This window comes from Octopus sinensis, linkage group LG2 (genome assembly GCF_006345805.1).
Source record: "Octopus sinensis linkage group LG2, ASM634580v1, whole genome shotgun sequence".
Classification (NCBI taxonomy): Eukaryota; Metazoa; Mollusca; class Cephalopoda; order Octopoda; family Octopodidae; genus Octopus; species Octopus sinensis.
The window spans coordinates 162,600,965-162,608,250 of record NC_042998.1 but is presented as its reverse complement, the minus strand read 5'-3'; the positions used below and the strand labels follow the sequence as shown (position 1 = coordinate 162,608,250).

Genomic DNA, 7,286 nt, shown 5'->3' with positions numbered 1-7,286 from the left:
CTCAATAATTACAGGTATGTATGTATAATGGCTCTCCCATAAAAATGACCTGTTGAACTGGAAAGTCTCAAGGTGCAAACACAAGAGTGACATAAACACAGGAAATCACTATCCACAAATAAAAATTTTACAATACAATTTGTTCTCATTATTTACAATTTTTATGTGTAAAGCACTGGTGCTGGTGCTGTGTAGAAAGCACTCAGTACACCCTGTAAAGTGGTTAGTATTAGCAAAGACTTCCAGCTGTAGAAACCCAGCCAAAACAGACTATGGAGTCTGGTGCAGGCCCTAGCCTTGCCAGCTCCTGACAAACCTTCCAACCCATGCCAGCATGAAAAACGGACGTTAAATGATGATGATGAAGTTGACGATGATGATAAACCCTCTGCCATGTGGTTTAGAAGCAAAATTCTTACTTTCTTACCAAACAGCCATGCCTGCAACTACGTCTATAAAGGATACACTCTTAACTTCTATCCAAACCATCATGAATACAAATGTCAGATACCATTAAAGCAGCCAATACCACAATGACAACCAAAGTTTGAAACTTCACAACCTGGATTTGTTGATTTTCTATTGAATGTTGCTATCTGTTGATCCTCAGGTTGTTCTATATTTTTATTGTAAATAGGTTAACACATGATCCACATCTGCTTTAACCTAGGCATAAGAGAGCAACAAAGGATATAATAATCCTATGAGGAAAAGTTTGTGCGCCATGAGTCACCATAGAACATGACATGAACTGAATGAACACGCACACCACAAAAATATATAAAAAAGCATTATTTTAACACAGCGCATGAACTTTTTCCTCAGCCTAATGTAATCCTTCATTTTTCACTAAGCCATTGTGCACAGACCATGCCCAAGATTTACTAGAGTAATCTGAAGGAGATTTGGCTATTATTTCAAGCAAGTTGTGTGACCACATGAGTCTTTTATTAACTTGTTAATGCAATTGTGTTCACTCACTATGATTAGTTAATGTTTATTATTTGTGCTAACGTGTATCTATTAATTGTTATTACTACTTTTTGCTTTCAGCTTTGAATTCAACATTTGCATTCACTAGAGCTGGATATTTTAACAATAAAACTGAATCTAATCTAAATGTAATGGGTGGTTACCAAATTATTTGGTAAATCTCACATCAGAAATGATTAAAATAAAACGTTTATAGTTCTTTTTTGTTGCTGTTATTACAAAACATTTGCAGTAATAACTAGCTACGGCAGTACATATTCTAAAATTGGAATGCTACAGAGAAGGTTAGCATGGCCCCTGCGCAAGGATGACATGCAAATTCATGAGGTGTTCCATATTTTATTATCTTATAGGCGCAGGAGTTGCTGTGTGCTAAGTAGCTTGCTTACCAACCACATGGTTCCAGGTTCATTCCCACTGCATGGCATCTTGGGCAAGTGTCTTCTACTATGGCCTCGGGCCTACCAAAGCCTTTTGAGTAGATTTGGTAGACGGAAACTGAAAGAAGCCCGTCGTATATATATATGTGTGTGTATGTTTATGTGTTTGTGTGTCTGTGTTTGTCCCCCCCCCAACCTCACTTGACAACCAATGCTGGTGTGTTTGTGTCCCCATAACTTAGCGGTTCAGCAAAAGAGAACGATAGAATAGGTACTAGGCTTACAAAGAATAAGTCCTGGGGTCGATTTGCTCGACTAAAGGTGGTGCTCCAGTATGGCTGCAGTCAAATGATTGAAACAAGTAAAAGAGTAAAAGAGTAATTTCTTTCTGGAAAAATTGAAAATAGTCAGTGTGTGTGTCAATGGTAGCATGCTTAGTTGATAATGGAGTAATCTCTAAGTTGTTGCTTAAACTGTTAAAAGTAGTAGCTCAATATCCCTCAAATCATATGATGTCTTGCAAAAAAAACAAAAAACAAATACATTACAAGATCATAGCCTGCATACTCTATATCATCCTCCTCATCTTCATTCTCATGACAACATCCAAGTTACCATACTTGCATGGGTCAGATATAATTCACTGAGACAAATTTTCTATGGTTGGATGCTCTTCCTGTCATCAACCATCAATGGTTTCTAAGCAATGTAATATTCCCCATGACCAGACATGGTTTCATGGAAGATTGAAAATGATGGACATCATTTGCCTCAAGGTGACACTAGTTTATAACTATCACAAGAATTCAAGACAAGGAGACAGTAACACACACATACACACACATGATTGGCTTCTTGCAGTTTCCATCTACCAAATTCACACTCAAGGCTTTTATTGATCTAGGGCTATAGTAAAAGACATGTCCCCAAGGTACCACTCAGTGGGACTGAACAAGTAATTATGGAGATGCAAAGCAAACTTTTCACCACACTGCCATGCCTGCAGAAAAACATAAGTGATTATGATCATAGATCGGTTCAGTAAGAGATGATCTCAGAGGTTAAATAAAAAATTCCACATTTCTGACAAGAAAGACTGAACATTTTTAGTTGTTGGGAATGACAAAAACTCAACTAAAAATTAGTTGTTAACAAGCAGATTAAACATTCACAAACATCAAAATAGTTATAATTCTTGATCTATTTTATTGCCTTGTTTTTATAATTTATAATTACAGACTTGCTGGTAAAAATTTTAATTCTTTAAAAAATATATTTTCCCCTTTTAGCTCTTCCTAATCTTTTCCATATATGTCTTACATGATGTTTTAATTGCATTTCCTAGTCTTTGATCTTCAGCAGCCAGTTAAATCGTTTTTGGTGTTGTTTAACCCTTTGGCGCTCAGATTACTGTCAAATGTAATCCTTATTTACTTACATTGTTCTGAATTAATTTTGCATTAATTGTAACATGACAATTTCAATGATATGACTGCCTACTTTTAGAATGACATTGTAGGGTATGTGTGAGAGGTTGAATCTGGTCAATTTGAACATAAAACAGGTAGAATATTCAAGCCAGATATAACCAGTTCAAAATGCTAAAAGGTTAAGCCAAGCTCAGCCCTGGTCGAATAGACTTATGTTCAAAAGAATCTAACCATGACCATCTTGTCATAGCTTTTCTCAGAGTACATTATTCATTATTTCTTTCCATTTTGGAAGTAAAGAAGTTGTAAATTGAAAGGGTTTTGATTTGTTTCCAGCAGACCATGCAACCAAGTAGTGACCCCCTCATACATATATAAATTGGAGTTTAGCATTTTGGTTGTATAACTATATCACTATACATCACAGATAATGTACATCATTCATATGAACCGACGCACACTCTCTTTTACTTGTTTCAGTCATTTGACTGTGGCCATGCTGGAGCACCACCTTTATTTAAGCAAATTGACCCCAGGACTTATTCTTTGTAAGCCTAGTACTTATTCAGCATCGGTCATCAAGCGATGGGGGGACAAACAACAAACACAGACACACAAACATATACACATACATATATATATACATATATACGATGGTCTTCTTTCAGTTTCCGTCTGCAAAATCTACTCACAAGGTTTTGGTCGGTCCGAGGCTATAGTAGAAGACACTTGCCCATGGTGCCATGCAGTGGGACTGAACCCGGAACCATGTGGCTGGTAAGCAAGCTACTTATCACACTGCCACTCCTATGCCTATATGCACATATTACATATATAAATGCAGGTATGCATACATTATATACATGCATCCATAGAAAGAATGAGTTTACATTTTTATTATACTCATAGTGAGACTTTCTAATATTTGAATTTATTTTCAATTGTTTCTTTGAAATATATACTTTATATTTCAAATCATTTCCAACAACAAAATAATGCTGCATATTACATTACATGCGTGTGTGTTTTTAGTTATTTCTTTTGGATGAATCTGTCACTTTCTCTCTCTCTATATATATATATATGTATATTTGTCTATATACATGTGTATATATATACTCTTTTTTACTTGTTTCAGTCATTTGACTGTGGCCATGCTGGAGCACCACCTTTAGTCGAGCAAATCAACCCCGGGACTTATTCTTTGTAAGCCCAGTACTTATTCAATCGGTCTCTTTTGCCGAACCGCTAAGTGACAGGGACGTAAACACACCAGCATTGGTTGTCAAGCAATGCTAGGGGGACAAACACAGACACACAAACACACACACACACACATACATATATACATATATACAACAGGCTTCTTTCAGTTTCTGTCTACCAAATCCACTCACAAGGCATTGGTTGGCCCAGGACTATAGCAGAAGACACTTGCCCAAGATGCCACGCAGTTGGACTGAACCTGGAACCATGTAGTTGGTAAGCAAGCTACTTACCACACAGCCACTCTTGCGCCTATATATATATATATATCATCATCATCATCATCATCATTTAACGTGATGATGATGATGATGATGATATATATATATATATAGGCGCAAGAGTGGCTGTGTGGTAGTAGCTTGCTTACCAACTACATGGTTCCAGGTTCAGTCCAACTGCGTGGCATCTTGGGCAAGTGTCTTCTGCTATATATATATTTATATTTCTTTTATTGCCCACAAGGGGCTAAACATAGAGGGGACAAACAAGGACAGACAAAGGGATTTAGTTAATTATCTCGACCCCAGTGCAAAAATGGTACTTTATTTATCGACCCCGAAAGGATGAAAGGTAAAGTTGACCTCAGCGGAATTTGAACTCATTTCGCCCGGCATGCTAACGATTCTGCCAGCTCGCCTCATATATATATATATATATATATACATATATATATATATATATATATATATATATACATATATATATATATATATATACATATATATATATATATATATAATATATATATATATATTATATATATATATATGTATATTTATACACACACACACATATATATGTCAAAGATCTTCCTGATTCTTATTGACTCTGTTTTTGCATAACAAGCATTCTTATGTGTATGCTTGTATGCATTTGCATTCACACACACACACACATATACATATACATACATACATACATACATACATACATACATATGTATGTATAGTCATGTTATCTCTTGAAAAAACTATGTAAAATATTAGTTGCTGTATTAGAACTGCACATCAGGTTGCACATTTTGTGCATCTCAGCAAATTAGATTCTGCTTTGAAAATCTTTTGATCTTTTAATTTTCATTCAACTAATCATAAACAGTTGTGCTCACTGACGGAGGACAAATAGAAATCTGGCACAAATTAAAAATTTGACCTAACTACATATCTCAGTTTCCAATTCTTCATATCCTCCCACTTATATAAACTTGCAAAGTATATTGCATCCATGCACAACACACACACAATCATGTTTGAAGCAGTGTACAAATTTTATACATTCTTTTCTACTCTGGGCACAAGGCTTGAAATTTTGGGGGAGGGGCAGTCGATTAGATTGACCCCAGTACACAACTGGTACTTAATTTATCGACCCCCAAAAGGCAAAGTTGCCCACAAAGAACTAAACATAGAGGGGACAAACAAGGACAGACAAAGGGATTAATTCGATTACATTGACCCCAGTGCATAACTGGTACTTAATTTATTGACCCCAAGAGGATGAAAGGCAAAGTCGACCTCAGCGGAGTTTGAACTCCGAACGTAAAGACAGACGAAAAACCGCTAAGCATTTCACCCGGCATGCTAACCTTTCTGCCAGCTCGCCACCTTACAAATTTTATACATTAAGAAAAAGAAAATAGTCAGGATTTAGATTAAAGCTATTTATTTATTTAGTACTTTCATCCTTTTCAGCTATTCGTCATGAATGATTCCTTATAGAAAATTCATACCTTTTCTATATATGTGGGTTAGTCAGGAAAAAGAAAAAAAAAAGCCTGGAGTTGTATTTGTTTCCTTTGGTTTTGGAAAGAGGATTCTTTGGGTGTGGTTATTTGAGGTGTTCTTTGTCATTTTGTGTCTATATTTGTGTTTATACGTGTGTGTAAGCATGAGTGTGTGGTGAATTTTTAAACAAAGAGAAAGAAAGAAAGAAAGAAAGAAGTGTTTTTTCTGGGGTGGTTGAAATTGACAAAAGATCAAGGTTAAGTTTTTTGTCAATTGCAATAAATTTCTTGTAGTTATTGTGACCGAATATTTTGGTCTATTTTCATGTTGCCCTGGTGTAGAAAATAGAATCTATGGAATTATTTTGGGAAGGCTTTTAAATGTGTGTGTCTGTGTGTGTAAATGTATGCATGTGAGAGTATGCATACGTATTCTGTGCTGGTTGTTTAAGTGAATTTTCCCAGTTATTTTACTAACAGTAATGGAAACATTATTAATAATAATATCCAGCGGTAATCTGGTCTGGTTTCATTTGGGAAAGAAATTTTTTTAAAAAGGAATTTCTCATTTCACAGCTGAGGTATTCCTTTTGGCTCTGCAGAGAAAATTTTTATCCTCTCAGGATGCTGTTTTAACTATGTTGTATGTGGGATAAATTTAACAGAGATTATGAGGCCCAGCAGCAGCAGCTGAGGGTTTTGTTAGATTTTGTGGTTAGTTACAAAAAATGGGGATGATGATATGCAGGATTGTCTCTTTGATATGAGAGGTGATTCATTGTACTGGGACTGTTGTCATGTTCCCATGCAAGTGATGATCTCTAATAAAAAAGAAAAACTACCTACAGGGTTCCCATAACTGAGCCTACTTAAGTACTAGATGCATTGATTTCATTATTCATGTAATTTTTTATCTTTTACTTATATCAGTCATCAAACTACAGCCATGCTGGGGTTCTGCCTTTAAGGGTTTAGTTGAATAAATTAAACCCCTGTACTTATTTTATCATTTTCTTTTGCTGAACAGCTAAGTTACCGTTATAGTCCTTAAAATGTTGGATTATTATAATACCCACTTCAGTAGACTGTATACTTAGTAAAACCAGTAAAGACAAGACTGTCTCTGACCACCTACTACATACTCTGGTACTTTATGTACTTCTCTTTACTTATAGTGACTAGTTTATTCCATTCGTCATGTGAGAGGGGTGTACCATTATTACTGATTCCCTATGTCTTCCCTTTAAAGTTTTACTTAGGAAGTGTCATTTTATTTAGCAATAATTTTTTCATTTAGCCCACCTTCATTTTTGAGGTTTTTTTGTACAATTTAATATTTTTTGTGCTTGGTTTCTACTTTTAGGAACTCTGTATGTTTTCTTTTCCTCTTCCTTGTACACCTGGGTTCAATCACCTGCAGTGGTGTTGATACTTGGAACATATACAACCATTTCATCAGTTACTCCAACTTCTTTAGTTTGCTTTCCATGA

The 7,286-nt window shown here is 35.5% G+C and overlaps 1 non-coding gene across 1 annotated transcript; it reads left to right on the top strand.

Annotated features, from left to right (window-relative positions):
* Nucleotides 1-1,224: 1,224 nt before the first annotated feature.
* Nucleotides 1,225-1,335, top strand: LOC115208828. The gene has a single exon (XR_003881274.1). It is a non-coding gene; the product is annotated as a U6 spliceosomal RNA (small nuclear RNA).
* The last annotated feature ends 5,951 nt before the right edge of the window (nt 1,336-7,286 follow it).